Source organism: Oncorhynchus nerka, linkage group LG23, assembly GCF_034236695.1.
Source record: "Oncorhynchus nerka isolate Pitt River linkage group LG23, Oner_Uvic_2.0, whole genome shotgun sequence".
NCBI lineage: Eukaryota > Metazoa > Chordata > Actinopteri > Salmoniformes > Salmonidae > Oncorhynchus > Oncorhynchus nerka.
Window position 1 is genome coordinate 12,742,950 of NC_088418.1, and position 17,533 is coordinate 12,760,482.

General features: G+C 44.5%; 1 pseudogene; it reads right to left on the bottom strand.

The window, feature by feature from the left end:
• Nucleotides 1-2,230: 2,230 nt before the first annotated feature.
• Nucleotides 2,231-17,533, bottom strand: part of LOC115107174 (voltage-dependent T-type calcium channel subunit alpha-1G-like) — a 444,217-nt pseudogene continuing 428,914 nt past the window's right edge.

Sequence of the window (17,533 nt, forward strand, 5' to 3'; positions counted from 1 at the left end):
TGTGAGATGCAGAGTAGGTGAACAGATGATCGCTGCATGTGTGGTTCCCAACGTGAAGCATGGAAGAGGAGGTGTGATGGTGTGGGGTGTTTTGCTGGTGACACTGTCTGTGATTTATTTAGAATTCAAGGACACTTAATTAAGCAGCATGGCTACCATAGCATTCTGCAGCAATACGCATCTGGTTTGCGCTTAGTGGGACTATCATCATTTGTTTTTCAACAGGACAATAACCCAACACACCTCCAGGCTGTGTAACGGCTATTTGACCTCAAACTAATTTGAGGTGGTTTGGGATGAGTTGGACGGCAGAGTGAAGGAAAAGCAGCTAACAGGTGCTCAGCATATGTGGGAACTCCTTCAAGACTGTTGGAATAGCATTCTTCATGAAGCTGGTTGAGAGAATGCTAAGAGTGTGCAAGGCTGTCATTAAGGCAAAGGGTGGCTACATAGAAGATTTGTTTAACACTTTTTGGTTACGACATGATTCCATATGTGTTATTTCATAGTTTTGATGTCTTCACTGTTATTCTAAAATGCAGAAAATAGTAAAAAATAAAAACCCTTGAATGAGTAGTAACTTTTGACTAGTACTGTGTATACAGTGTCTTCGGTAAGTATTCAGCCCCTTCACATTTTTCATATTTTGTTGCGTTACAGCCTTATTCTAAAATGGACTAACTAAATATAAATCCTCAGAAATCTACACAAAATACCCCAAAATGACAAAGAGAGAACAGGTTTTTAGAGACATTTTTTTCAAATGTATTAAATATAAAAAAGGGAAATATATTCAGACCCTTTGCTCTGAGATTCGAAATTGAGCTCAGGTGCCTCCTGTTTCCAATGATCATCCTTGAGATGTTTCTACAACTTGATTAGAGTCCACCTGTGGTATTTTCAATTGATTGGACATGATTTGGAAAGGCACACACCTGTCTATATTAGATCCCACAGTTGACAGTGCATGTCAGTGCAAAAACCAAGCCATGAGGTTGAAGGAATTGTACGTAGAGCTTCGAGACAGGACTGTGTCTAGGCACAGATCTGGGGAAGGTTACCAAAACATTTCTGCACCATTGAAGGTCCCCAAGAACACAGTGGCTTCCATCATTCTTAAATCCCTGCATTTGGATTTGTGTACTAAACGCGCTAACAAAAGTAGCTAGTGGACATAAATAATGGACATTATCGAACAAATCAAGCATTTATTGTGGAACTAGTATTCCTGGGAGTGCATTCTGATGAAGAGCGTCAAAGGTAAGGGAATATTTATAATGTGATTTCTGATTTCTGTTGACTCCAACATGGCGGATAATTGTATTTATTTTCTGAGCGCCGTCTCAGATTATTGCAAGGTATGCTTTTTTGGTAAAGTGTTTTTGAAATCTGACACAGCGGTTGCATTAAGGAGAGGTACATCTATATTTCCATGTCTAACAATTGTATTTATCGACATTTATAATGAGTATTTCTGTAAAATGATGTGGCTCTCTGCAATATCACCGGATGTTTTTGGAACTAGTGAACATAACGCGCCAATGTAAACTCAGATGTTTTTATATAAATATGAACTTCATCAAACAAAACTTACATGTATTGTGTAACATGAAGTCCTTTGAGTGTCATCTGATGAAGATCATCAAAGGTTAGTGATTTAAATTGATCTCTATTTGTACTTTTTGTGACTCCTCTCTTTGGCTGGAAAAATGGCTGGGTTTTTCTGTGAGTTGGTGGTGACCTAACATAATCGTTTGTGGTGCTTTCGCTGTAAAGCCTATTTTGAAAACGGTATAAGATACATCTATGTTTGAGGGATTTTAATTATGAGATTTCTGTTGTTTTGAATTTGGCGCCCTGCACTTTCACTGGCTGTTGTCATATCATCCCGGATTGCAGCCCTAAGTACTGAGTAAAGGGTTTGAATACTTATGTGAATGTAATATTTCAGTTTTTTATTTTCAAAAAAATATATAATATTATCTGGAAACCTGTTTTTGCTGTGTAGATTGATGAGGAGGGAAAGAACGATTTAATACATTTTAGAATAAGGTTGTAAAGTAACAAAATGTGGAAAAAGTCAAGGGGTCTGAATATTCTCCGAAGGCACTGTACATGTATGTATATATATATTCCTTCAAATACATGATTCTCAGCACATAATTCACTTTCTTTCAGCAAATTAAGAAAGCTACAAAATATCTCTATGGTGAAAAAATAGAACAAAACGGACCAAACCAACAATTCTTTTGAACATTGAAACAAACAGGGTGGATAAAGTTAACCCATCACAAAAAGTACACCAAAGTCAAAATATAATGAAATAAAACAATTATACATCTGTACAAACACTATGGCCCAATAATTTAAGAAAAATAGTCTCAAAAACGTTCATATTGCTTTGTACCTCCACTGTTGCCCGTGTGAGGGCGAAGTCCCACTAACACCGAGCAGTACCTATAGCGGCCACAGGGGTTGCTATCCAAAGTCCTTGGTGCTGACATCACTCCAGAGATCATGGGGTCAACCGGCAGGCATGGTTGAAGAGAATCAGTCATCTTGTTTCTCTGTTTATGCTGTGTTATTGTTGCGTTCTTGTTGTTTTGGAAAGACAAGGAATGGTCAAACTACGACTGTACCGCACTGATCTTAAAAAAAAACAAGGTTGATTTGACCGCTTTGTTGTAGTTTTACCATATTTACTCTCTACGGCATTATTACTAGGACTACCATCATCACGGATACCAAGTGCATCGTGTGTTTGGATGTGTGGCTGTTCGCCTATGTGCATGTGTGTATTGTTCCTTTCTGTGTGTGTGTGTACATAAGTGTTTGTGTTTACATCAGTGTTTGTGTCAGTGTTCAGTGCTCAGAGCTTGTTTTCTCGAAGGAGAAGCTCAGCAGAGTCAACAGCTTGGGATTGGGGTTGGACCCACCTCCCTCCTGGCACAGCCCAAGCCCCAGGCCCTCCCCTACCCCCAGGTCAAAGGAGTCCTTGGAGTCACTGGAGGATGCCCGTCTCCTTAGACAGGAGGTATCCCGGCCCCCCCGGGGCAGGGTGGAGGCCGGACTGGGGCTCCAGTTTACGGCGATACACGGGGGGATCATTTTTTTCTTGCGTCGGGGAGAGGGCAGTGTGGTGGTCTGGGAATGCATCTGGAGGCTGTCTGCTCGGGAGACGAACCCCGAGGACGTGGTGCTGCGCTGGGGGCTGGACTCTACAGACGAACACACCTCCACTGAGTGGCGACGAGGATCGTCCAAACAGGACAGGGGGTGTGACCGGGGCGCAAGGACACTTCGCCCCTGGGTGTCAGCACTGAGGAACCTCTTCAACTGCCCCCCACCACGATCAACCCAGTAACCTTTGTAACTGCCCTCGAGACCTCCGTCCTCTGACCCCAGTCCAACCCCGATGACATCGTCAATCCCCGCCAGCCCCGCCCTGGTGATGAGCGACACTTCCTGATCAGCCGAGGCCTCTTCCTGTCTCCAGGGGTGAGTGGGAGGAAGGGGAGGAGGGGGTAAGGAGTGGGAAGAGGGGTGCTGGGTGTGGACACTCCTGGGGCGCGACGGTTGAGGGGATGCCCCTGGGGTGGCAGGGACCAACTGGAGAGCAGGCTGCTGATGAAGATGGGAGGGCAGGGAAGAGGAGGAGGAGAGGGAAGCAACATGGAGGACTACCTCCTCACCTCCATCAGAACACAGGACCTCCTGGGAGTCATTAGATACCTGGCAGAGGTAGGGGGAGAGGGAGGGGGAAAGGGAGGCAGGAAGTAAGTGAGAGTTTGATAGAAGGGGAGAAAGGTGGAAGATGAGAGGGAAAGATGAACAGGGAGAGGGGTGAGGCAGTGAGGAGTTGAGAGTGAGAGACGGGATGAGAGTGTAGGGGACATAAGGGGGTGAGAGGGGGGAGACAGGTTAGTGTGGGGTGACTGAGAGAGGATGGCCAATAGCCGTGAAGGTCAAAGTTTACTATTAGACCAGCATGGTCCCAATACCAACAATGCCTCATTGTGATACAGAGGCAATGTTGCAACTACAATACATTGAACTTATAGGTCAACTATTAAGTGTATTGCTGTATGTTTATTGCACAAGAAAACTATTTCAGATTCAGATATGTGTCAGTAGTATCTGTATCATAAAGAGATTGAGTGACAGCACATGTTTTACAGTAGCAGCAGTTGTAGGGTACAGTTTGTCTCAGCTAGGGCACTGGGTAAAACCATGGTTGCCCAATCCCAAATCGACCCCTAGACCTTACACTAGCTAATTTTGTCTTCAGTGGATGTTCGCGGGGTCGGAACATAATTACAAATACATTTGTAGACTGAAAATTGACCACAAGAAGCCCAAACAGATACAATGTTTGACTAAAACATAATCATTTCAAAACTTGATTACATTTGTACATATCTCTATTATGCGTGGAAGAACTTGGGAACAGATTTCTGAAATTCAAATCACTTGGAGCTGATTTCCTGGTGTTTAAAAATAAAATGTATATCCAACAATAAACAAATATAAAAAAAAATTAAAAACATTATTATAAATATAATTTTTTTCTTAGAAAATATGGGTGGAACAGTAAAACCACCCAAGGGCCACATTCGTCCCAAAGGGGGCCAGTTGGGGAACCCTGCTCTAAGGTTGTAGGGTATCGTGTTCCATACCGACAATACCCCTCTGTTAACCCAGTCAGCTAACACCCAACGACTAAAATCTATAGAACCTTTAGAGGGTGGTACTATCGGGCAGCCCTTCAGCTTTGTCTCCTCACAGAGGTCAGAGGTCAGAGGGTACTACAGGAGAGGAAAGTTTAGTAGAACACGATGACACACTACACAAGTCTCATATAGCTCTCTTTCCTTATCTTCTGCAGTATCTTGGTTGCTTTGTGACAAAATATGCACAGAGAAAAGAAAAGGAAACTATCTGAGAGTTTTGGGACAAACGGGACATGACTGTTTCGCGACTGTTATTTGTGAGTCTTGACAGAAAGCATAGCTGTTACAACAGTGACATCTAGTGGACTAATATATTATTGCCAAGCCACAGCCACAATATCGCCACTCCACCTACATTTTGAATTAATAACTATTTGTGATTGTGGAACATTTCCTGTCACACTGGGTAACACAAAAAAACGTTGATATTACAACTTTTTCTCAATAGTAAATATTTCATAAGCATAATCATCTTCATACAATCACAACCTTGCACAAAAGGCCAACAAGTGCTCCAAAACAGTAATATAAAATATGCGGCCAAATATTGTTCTTGACAGAACTGACGGTCCTGATTTAAACCCTGAGTCATAACAGTGTAATAGTTACAACAATGTGATATGTAGGCCAACGTCTGCATTTCAAACAAAAATTCAGTACATTCCATCAATCAACAACTGCGTTATAAAGATATCAGTAGGTAGATCATATGACCTTAGAGGGGTTCATAAATAACATAGGCCCCTATTTCCATGAGAATTAACACAGTCTAGCCATTCCAAAACTATGTTCAACACTACCTGCCACCGGTGAGATTCATTGTGTGAGGCAGATGGTTAGAAGACAGGCAGGCAGGCAGGCAGGCAGACAGACAGACAATGAATGGTGGGAGGAAGCAGGGGAGGAGGAGAGGTCAGAAGAAAGGGGTGTGTGTTTGTGTTGGGGGTTGTGTAGGGAATAGGGATGCTCAGTATATCAGTGATAGCAGGTCAGGAGTTAGTGAAGTGTGCATGTTTTTCAGCAGTAGTTCTGCGTCTGACGGTTACTAAACTACACTCTGTTAGTAACAGATACAGAAAAGATGCAGGACAGGACGGACAGAGAGATGGACAGAAGATCAAGAGCATTGTGAGGGAGGAGGGATGGAGACCATAGTTAAACAGAGAACAGAGAGGAAGAAGGGAGTCAGAGGGAGGAGAGAAGATGGACAGCATTAAGAGCACAAAGAGAGCGAGCAGAACAGAGAGGAAGGACAGGAAGTACAGAGAGGAAGGACAGGAAGAACAGGGATGAATGACAGGAAGAACAGAGAGGAAGGACGGGAAGAACAGAGAGGAAGGACGGGAAGAACAGAGAGGAAACACAGGAAGAACAGAGATGAAGGACGGGAAAAACAGAGAGGAAGGACAGGAAGAACAGAGAGGAAGGACAGGAAGAATGGAGAGGAAGGACAGGAAGAAGAGAGAGGAAGAACAGGAAGAACAGAGAGGAAGGACAGGAAGAAGAGAGAGGAAGGACAGGAAGAACAGAGAGGAAGGACAGGAAGAACAGAGAGGAAGGACAGGAAGAACAGAGAGGAAACACAGGAAGAACAGAGAGGAAGGACAGGAAGAACAGAGAGGAAGGACAGGAAGAAGAGAGAGGAAGGACAGGAAGAACAGAGAGGAAGGACAGGAGGGGCAGGAAAACCAGAGAGGAAACCAGGAAGAACATAGAGGAAGGACAGGAAGGACAGGAAGGACAGGAAGGACAGGTAGGACAGGAAGAACAGAGAGGAAGGACAGGAAGACCAAAGAGGAATAACAGGAAAAACAGAGAGGAAGGACAGGAAGAACAGAGAGGAAGGACAGGAAGAAGAGAGAGGAAGGACAGGAAGAACAGAGAGGAAGGACAGGAAGAAGAGAGAGGAAGGACAGGAAGGACAGAGAGGAAGGACAGGAAAAAACAGAGAGGAAGGACAAGAAGAACAGAGAGGAAGGACAGGAAGAACAGAGAGGAAGGACAGGAAGAACAGAGAGGAAGAAGAGAGAGGAAGGACAGGAAAAAGACAGAGGAAGGACAGGAAGAACAGAGAGGAAGGACAGGAAGAAGAGAGAGGAAGGACAGGAAGAAGAGAGAGGAAGGACAGGAAGAACAGAGAGGAAGGACAGGAAGAACAGAGAGGAAGGACAGGAAGAAGAGAGAGGAAGGACAGGAAGAAGAGAGAGGAAGGACAGGAAGAAGAGAGGATGGACAGGACAGTTTAGGGTGAGCGTAACATCATAGTAGAAAAATGAGACGAACAAGACAATGAAGTAATTTCTGGAAGAACACATTTGATACCTCTGGTGTGTGGCTGTGTGTTTGTGTGGCTGTGTGTTTGTGTGGATGTGTGCGGCTGTGTGTGGTTGTGTGTTTGTGTGGCTGTGTGTTTGTGTGGCTGTGTGTTTGTGTGGCTGTGTGTTTGTGTGGCTGTGTGTGTGTGTGTGGCTGTGCGTGGCTGTGTGTGGCTGTGTGTGGCTGTGTGTGGCTGTGGCTGTGTGTGGCTGTGTGATTGTGTGGCTGTGTGTGTGTGTGGCTGTGTGTGGCTGTGTGTTTGTGTGGCTGTGCGTGGCTGTGTGTTTGTGTGGCTGTGTGTGGCCGTGTGTTTGTGTGGCTGTGCGTGGCTGTGTGTTTGTGTGGCTGTGTGTGGCCGTGTGTTTGTGTGGCTGTGCGTGGCTGTGTGTTTGTGTGGCTGTGCGTGGCTGTGTGTTTGTGTGGCTGTGTGTGGCTGTGTGTTTGTGTGGCTGTGTGTGGCCGTGTGTTTGTGTGTGTGTGTGTGTGTGTGTGTGTTGTGTGGCTGTGTGTGGCTGTGTGTTTGTGTGGCTGTGTGTCACCTGTGTGGCTTTGTGTGGCTGTGTTTGTGTGGCTGTGAGTGTGTGTGTTTGTCTGGGAGTGTGTGTGTACTCTGGGTGTGTGTGTGTGAGTGTGAAAGGCCGTGTGTGTGTGTATACTCTGGGAGTGTGGCTCACTCTGGGAGTGTGTGTATACTTTGGGAGTGTGAAAGGCCGAGTGTGTGAATACTCTGGGAGTGTGTGTATACTCTGGGAGTGTGTGTATACTCTGGGAGTGTGTGTATACTCTGAAGTGTGTGTATACTCTGGGAGTGTGTGTATACTCTGGGAGTGTGTGTATACTTTGGGAGTGTGAAAGGCCGAGTGTGTGAATACTCTGGGAGTGTGTGTATACTCTGGGAGTGTGTGTATACTCTGGGAGTGTGTGTATACTCTGGAAGTGTGTGTATACTCTGGGAGTGTGTGTATACTCTGGGAGTGTGTGTATACTCTGGGAGTGTGTGTATACTCTGGGAGTGTGAAAGGCTGTGAGGACTGCTGGGTCTGTCGTCTGGTTGGGTCCGTAGCGAGGTACATGAGCCTGAGGAACACAAACAACACAGATAGTTCTTTACATACAAAAATAAAAAGTCATTTTCAAAACAGTATGTGTGGGTAAAGTTGGCTACAGGTCCTACTGTTCGGGAAATTACTTTCGGTTTTCCCGAACACTTCTATTGAGGGGAAAGCATTCTGAGTAGAGTGAGGGTGTGAGTGAGTGAGTGTACATGTGTGCATGCAAGGTCTCACGGTATGACTTCAATTTCCAACATTTGTCTGTGTGTGGAGGGGGGGAGGTGGTAAACAATGGTAACATTTAGGCTGTTATTCAGAATGATTAAGGTAAGGGTTAAAGTTTGGGATAGGGAAAGCGTGGCACTGAGATTGAACGCTGGGATTGAACGCTGGGATTGAACCCTGGGATTGAACTCTGGGATTGAACCCTGGGATTGAACGCTGGGATTGAACCCTGGGATTTAACCCTGGGATTTAACCCTGGGATTGAACGCTGGGATTGAACGCTGGGATTGAACCCTGGGATTGAACCCTGGGATTGAACCCTGGGATTGAACGCTGGGATTGAATGCTGGGATTGAATGCTGGGATTGAACGATGGGATTGAACCCTGGGATTGAACCCCTGGCTGGAACCCTGGGAATGAACCCTGGGATTGAACCCCTGGATTGAACCCTGGGATTTAACCCTGGGATTTAACCCTGGGATTGGACACTCGACGGAGCTCCCCATTCGCCCTGACAAACCACAACCCTACCTGATGGTAAGAGCACTTGACGTTACCCCTAGAGGCCAGTTTTGATGTCTTCTCCCGAAAGTCCTGGGACCTGGTCGGCCATCGAATATCGTCTTGGATGTCGAGTGACCTGTCTGGTGTGTGTGTGTGTGTGTGTGTGTGTGTGTGTGTGTGTGTGTGTGTGTGTGTGTGTGTGTGTGTGTGTGTGTGTGTGTGTGTGTGTGTGTGTGTGTGCGTGCGTGTGTGAACAGTGTCAGCGTGTAGAGGGATTGTCTGTACTGTACCTGACAGGGCCTTTTTGATGGTCTGTATGTGCTGTGGTCCTGTAGTCTGTGTCTGTGAGGCTAAACCAGGGGCCAGTCTGGCTCCTGGGGACCCAAAGGGCTCCTGAGACAGGAACATATAGCTGTCATTGGGTAGGGAGTGGGTGCGCCCCACTGTTGACTTCCGTACTCTTAGCAGGTTGCCTTCCAACGACTCCCCAGGATCGAGTAACTCCATCTGGGGGACAGAGAGAGATTCAGCCTCTTTCTGGAGTCTCCTGGAGGTCTGACCACTGCTTTTATACAGAGACCTCACACACTCTCTGCCCTCACTCACAGCAACACGTGTAAAATAAGTAATTGTTGACACACAGAATGACAGACAACGTCATTGCACTAGTGGCAGAGGGGAGACTGTCACAGAACTGGCACTGGACTCAGAGTTACTGAAACCATATTGTTTATGTCTTTATTGTGGTCAAACAAACGAATAAAGCATTGGTATGCTTTTCTTGCTGAGATCGTTTATCATTCATGCCACAGGTTTAGACAACAGAGCTACCCACAGCTCAAAAGGAGAGATCCACAAGAGAGAGAGAGAGAGAGAGAGAGAGAGAGAGAGACAGAGAGAGACAGAGAGAGAGACAGAGAGAGGGAGAGACAGAGACAGAGACAGAGGGAGAGAGCGAGAGGGAAAGAGAGAGAGAGAGAGAGAGAGAGAGACAGAGAGAGAGACAGAGAGAGAGACAGAGAGAGGGAGAGACAGAGACAGAGACAGAGGGAGAGAGCGAGAGGGAAAGAGAGAGAGAGAGAGAGAGAGAGAGAGAGAGAGAGGGAGACAGAGCCAGATAGAGAACAGACAAGGACTTGTGAACAGAGAGCACCTCCACTTCTATACACCCCCACCCTCACACACACATACACACCCCCCACTCAGTCACTCAGTCACTCAGTCACTCACTCACTCAGTCACCCACCCCCACCCTCACACACACACACACACCCCCGCACACCCCCCCCACTCAGTCACTCAGTCACTCAGTCACTCAGTCACTCACTCACTCACTCACTCACTCACTCACTCACTCACTCACTCTGACAAATCACACAGACAGTGAAATGACTCACATATCAGACCATCAGACACAATGTTCTGTAACAACACTCAGTCACATAAGTGTAGGTATGGAACAAAAACCCTGCACAACACCAAACACGTAAGATTGAAAATAAACACAACAACAGAAAAATTAACAGAAACATGGACAAATACACAGGCACAAGAAGATATATGAACCTCATTACAGACCAACAGATATATGAACCTCATTACAGACCAACAGATATATGAACCTCCTTACAGACCAACAGATATATGAACCTCCTTACAGACCAACAGATATATGAACCTCATTACAGACCAACAGATATATGAACCTCTTTACAGACCAACAGATATATGAACCTCCTTACAGACCAACATATATATTAACCTCCTTACAGACCAACAGATATATGAACCTAATTACAGACCAACAGATATATGAACCTCCTTACAGACCAACAGATATATGAACCTCCTTACAAACCAACAGATATATGAACCTCCTTACAGACCAACAGATATATGAACCTCATTACAGACCAACATATATATGAACCTCCTTACAGACCAACAGATATATGAACCTCCTTACAGACCAACAGATATATGAACCTCCTTACAGACCAACAGATATATGAACCTTATTACAGACCAACAGATATCTGAACCTCCTTACAGACCAACAGATATATGAACCTCATTACAGACCAACAGATATATGAACCTCATTACAGACCAACATATATATGAACCTCCTTACAGACCAACAGATATATGAACCTCATTACAGACCAACAGATATATGAACCTCCTTACAGACCAACAGATATATGAACCTCATTACAGACCAACAGATATATGAACCTCTTTACAGACCAACAGATATATGAACCTCCTTACAGACCAACAGATATATGAACCTCATTACAGACCAACAGATATATGAACCTAATTACAGACCAACAGATATATGAACCTCCTTACAGACCAACATATATATTAACCTCCTTACAGACCAACAGATATATGAACCTCCTTACAGACCAACAGATATATGAACCTAATTACAGACCAACAGATATATGAACCTCCTTACAGACCAACAGATATATGAACCTCCTTTACAGACCAACAGATATATGAACCTCCTTACAGACCAACAGATATATGAACCTCCTTACAGACCAACAGATATATGAACCTCCTTACAGACCAACAGATATATGAACCTTATTACAGACCAACAGATATCTGAACCTCCTTACAGACCAATAGATATATGAACCTCATTACAGACCAACAGATATATGAACCTCATTACAGACCAACATATATATGAACCTCCTTACAGACCAACAGATATATGAACCTCCTTAAAGACCAACAGATATATGAACCTCATTACAGACCAACAGATATATGAACCTAATTACAGACCAACAGATATATGAACCTCCTTACAGACCAACATATATATTAACCTCCTTACAGACCAACAGATATATGAACCTCCTTACAGACCAACAGATATATGAACCTAATTACAGACCAACAGATATATGAACCTCCTTACAGACCAACAGATATATGAACCTCCTTACAGACCAACAGATATATGAACCTCCTTACAGACCAACAGATATATGAACCTCCTTACAGACCAACAGATATATGAACCTCCTTACAGACCAACAGATATATGAACCTCTTTACAGACCAACAGATATATGAACCTTCTTACAGACCAACAGATATATGAACCTCATTACAGACCAACAGATATATGAACCTCCTTACAGACCAACAGATATATGAACCTCCTTACAGACCAACAGATATATGAACCTCCTTAAAGACCAACAGATATATGAACCTCCTTACAGACCAACAGATATATGAACCTCCTTACAGACCAACAGATATATGAACCTCCTTACAGACCAACAGATATATGAACCTCCTTACAGACCAACAGATATATGAACCTAATTACAGACCAACAGATATATGAACCTCCTTACAGACCAACAGATATATGAACCTCCTTACAGACCAACAGATATATGAACCTTATTACAGACCAACAGATATATGAACCTCCTTACAGACCAACAGATATATGAACCTACTTACACACCAACAGATATATGAACCTCCTTACAGACCAACAGATATATGAACCTCATTACAGACCAACAGATATATGATCCTCCTTACAGACCAACAGATATATGAACCTCCTTACAGACCAACAGATATATGAACCTCCTTACAGACCAACAGATATTGAACCTCATTACAGACCAACAGATATATGAACCTCCTTAAAGACCAACATATATATGAACCTCCTTACAGACCAACAGATATATAAACCTTATTACAGACCAACAGATATATAAACCTTATTACAGACCAACAGATATATGAACCTCCTTAAAGACCAACAGATATATGAACCTCCTTACAGACCAACAGATATATGAACCTCATTACAGACCAACAGATATATAAACCTTATTACAGACCAACAGATATATAAACCTTATTAAACCTTATTACAGACCAACAGATATATGAACCTCAGACCAACAGATTAAAGACCAACAGATATATGAACCTCCTTATTACAGACCAACAGATATATGAACCTCATTACAGACCAACAGATATATGAACCTCATTACAGACCAACAGATATATGAACCTCCTTACAGACCAACAGATATATGAACCTCCTTAAAGACCAACAGATATATGAACCTCATTACAGACCAACAGATATATGAAACTCCTTACAGACCAACAGATATATGAACCTCATTACAGACCAACAGATATAACAGTACAACCAGATATACAGTGAGGGAAAAGAGTATTTGATCGCCTGCTGATTTTGTCAGTTTGCCCACTGACAAAGAAATGATCAAATCAATATATGACATTTTTGACTTGATTTGATTTTTTTGTGTTGTTATTCTGTCTCTCACTGTTCAAATAAACCTACCATTAAAATTATAGTCTGATCATATCTTTGTCAGTGGGCAAATATACAAAATCAGACAGTTACCTGTACAGACTCGATGTAATAATGGACACAGGATGAGAACAGGAACCTGTACAGACTTGATGTAATAATGGACACAGGATGAGAACAGGAACCTGTACAGACTTGATGTAATAATGGACACAGGATGAGAACAGGAACCTGTACAGACTTGATGTAATAATGGACACAGGATGAGAACAGGAACCTGTACAGACTTGATGTAATAATGGACACAGGATGAGAACAGGAACCTGTACAGACTTGATGTAATAATGGACACAGGATGAGAACAGGAACCTGTACAGACTTGATGTAATAATGGACACAGGATGAGAACAGGAACCTGTACAGACTTGATGTAATAATGGACACAGGATGAGAACAGGAACCTGTACAGACTGGATGTAATAATGGACACAGGATGAGAACAGGAACCTGTACAGACTTGATGTAATAATGGACACAGGATGAGAACAGGAACCTGTACAGACTTGATGTAATAATGGACACAGGATGAGAACAGGAACCTGTACAGACTTGATGTAATAATGGACACAGGATGATGAGAACAGGAACCTGTACAGACTGGATGTAATAATGGACACAGGATGAGAACAGGAACCTGTACAGACTTGATGTAATAATGGACACAGGATGAGAACAGGAACCTGTACAGACTTGATGTAATAATGGACACAGCATGAGAACAGGAACCTGTACAGACTTGATGTAATAATGGACACAGGATGAGAACAGGAACCTGTACAGACTGGATGTAATAATGGACACAGGATGAGAACAGGAACCTGTACAGACTTGAAGTAATAATGGACACAGGATGAGAACAGGAACCTGTACAGACTTGATGTAATAATGGACACAGGATGAGAACAGGAACCTGTACAGACTGGATGTAATAATGGACACAGGATGAGAACAGGAACCTGTACAGACTTGAAGTAATAATGGACACAGGATGAGAACAGGAACCTGTACAGACTTGATGTAATAATGGACACAGCATGAGAACAGGAACCTGTACAGACTGGATGTAATAATGGACACAGGATGAGAACAGGAACCTGTACAGACTTGATGTAATAATGGACACGGGATGAGAACAGGAACCTGTACAGACTTGATTTAATAATGGACACGGGATGAGAACAGGAACCTGTACAGACTTGATGTACTCCCTCCCTCCCTCCCTCCCTGACTCACCCTTAACCGAGATAATGAATTGAGAAAATGCTTTCTGACAGACCCATGAATGGGCCTTACAGACGGGGCAGAGGTCCTAACTGGTAGAGGCTGAGTGGGCGCCTGCCAACTTTTCAGAATCACACACCAAGTTAGAAGCAGGGAGGCTATTAATGCTGCAGCATTACGCTTAAAAGCTTTTAGCAAACGCTGTTTGGCAATGCTAATGTGATTGGCTGTAGCATTTTGTCCGGAATGACAAAAAAAGAGGCCATTGGATGCATAATTCAACAGGGATACATCGCTTATTGATGGTGTGTGTGTGTGTGTGTGTGTGTGTGTGTGTGTGTTTTTGTGTGTTTGTGTGTGTTTGTGTGTGCCTAGCCAGCTTGGCAGCAGAATCAAATTATTATCATTAGTTTGTGCTAAATCCCTGGGTGGTTCGTTTTCAAAGCTCGAAGCCAAGATTGTGTGTGTGTGTGTGTGTGTGTGTGTGTGTGTGTGTGTGTGTGTGTGTGTGTGTGTGTGTGTCTGTGTGTGTGTGTGTGTGTGTGTGTGTGTGTGTGTGTGTGTCTGTGCGGTAGGTAGACTACCATATCATTACCCAGTACAGCCAAGCTGAGAGAGGGATATTGGAGGGTGAACACTATCTAATAATATTATGGGCCAAGGAACCCACAGGGATTGGAGAGAAAGCTGGAGGGAGGGGGTGAGTTAGAGTTGAGGGGAGGGTGTGTACCAGAGATTGAGGCCTAGAGAAAACTTCAGCATTGGTGTGTGGTTGAGGCGGGTGGGTGATTGTGTGAGGCGGGTGGGTGATTGTGTGAGGCAGGTGGGTGGGTGAGTGGGTTAGTGAGTGTGAGAGAGAGAGAGAGAGAGAGAGAGAGAGAGAGAGAGAGAGAGAGAGAGAGAGAGAGAGAGAGAGAGTAAGGGAGTAAGAGGTAAAGGAGGGGAAAGAGGAAAGGAGGAAGGAAATACAGACAGAAAACGAGGAACGCAGAAAGATGAACAGTGAAAAAGGAAGCAGATGGAGGAGGGGAGTGTTTGATGACGAGGAGGTTAAAACACAGGCAGACAGAAGACATGGTGTGTGAACATGCTTCAGGACAGGTATCAGGTCTGGTCTATAGTTCGTCTATTCTCCTGCCTAAATACTGAAGGTTCCTTCTCCAGACCAGAAGGGGGCAGTTAAACACTTAAAACTTAAAACTCCCCTCTCCCCCATAGGATTGGAGCAGAGCCATAGCTGTGGGAAGTAGTTTGGGGATGTTTTTTTCTTTATTCATTATTGTGATTTTTCAGAGGGTTCTGCAGCACCCTCAGTGCCCGTACTACTCACAGCTATGGACTTAACCACACATGATTCTGAGAGCGAGGGATGACAGAAAGGAGAGAGAGGAAAGAGGGATGACAGAAAGGAGAGAGAGGAAAGAGGGATGACAGAAAGGAGAGAGGAAAGAGGGATGACAGAAAGGAGAGAGAAGAAAGAGTGATGACAGAAAGGAGAGAGAGGAAAGAGGGATGACAGAAAGGAGAGAGAGGAAAGAGGGATGACAGAAAGGAGAGAGGAAAGAGGGATGACAGAAAGGAGAGAGGAAAGAGGGATGACAGAAAGGAGAGAGAGGAAAGAGGGATGACAGAAAGGAGAGAGAGGAAAGAGGGATGACAGAAAGGAGAGAGAGGAAAGAGGGATGACAGAAAGGAGAGAGAGGAAAGAGGGATGACAGAAGAAAGGAGAGAGAGGAAAGAGGGATGACAGAAAGGAGAGAGGAAAGAGGGATGACAGAAAGGAGAGAGAGGAAAGAGGGATGACAGAAAGGAGAGAGAGGAAAGAGGGATGACACAAAGGAGAGAGAGGAAAGAGGGATGACAGAAAGGAGAGAGAGGAAAGAGGGATGACAGAAAGGAGAGAGAGGAAAGAGGGATGACAGAAAGGAGAGAGAGGAAAGAGGGATGACAGAAAGGAGAGAGAGGAAAGAGGGGTGACAGAAAGGAGAGAGAGGAAAGAGGGATGACAGAAAGGAGAGAGGAAAGAGAGATGACAGAAAGGAGAGAGAGGAAAGAGGGATGACAGAAAGGAGAGAGAGGAAAGAGGGATGACAGAAAGGAGAGAGAGGAAAGAGGGATGACAGAAAGGAGAGAGAAAAAAGAGGGATGACAGAAAGGAGAGAGAGGAAATAGGGATGACAGAAAGGAGAGAGAAAAAAGAGGGATGACAGAAAGGAGAGAGAGGAAAGAGGGATACAGTGCAACCTCTAGTCACTATAAAAAGACCTGTTGGCTGAGAAGAGTAGTCAACGGCATGATGTTGTGTCTTTCCCATGGTACTACAGTGACCTATCTATGCCTGGCACTACTCTAGTGAGGCACACACAGACACACAGCCACACAGACACACAGACACACAGACACACAGACAAGTGGACAGAGAAGTCAGGAAAATTCCTTCAGAAGCTCGACAGATATGGACAAAAAAATCTGAATGCAGATGTTCCTGCAGCTCCTCATTGGTGAATCCTTTTTGTCCCTGGACAAGGGATGGGATGAACTCCAAAACCAACTAACACGCACACACACACACACACACACACACACACACACACACACACACACACACACACACACACACACACACACACACACACACACACACAGACACACACACACACACACACACATAGGTGTACATCCCACACACCTCTAGTGGTGGCTCCAGGACTAGCAGGGGATCAGAGCTGATGTCTCTTGAGGTGATATCTGCTTGGGGAGAATCCACCATCACGCTGGCCCTCCTCTGGATCCTCTCTGGAGACCTCCAGGGGGGGACACCAGGTCCGCCCACCTCCATGCCCAAGTCCAGAGGGCTTAGCTGGGGTGATCTCCCACTGCCTTCCCCTCCTCCATGCTGGAGCTCCAGCTGTAGTTCAGCCTCCAGCTCTGCCTCCTCCTTGGCCTCTTTGTTGCTCTCCTCCAGGTGCTTCATGAGAACGGCTATGACCACGTTGACCAGGACAAACTGGGCTGTCAACACAAAGGAGACGAAGTAGATGGGGGAGACCACCGTGTTGTAACAGGTGCCTGC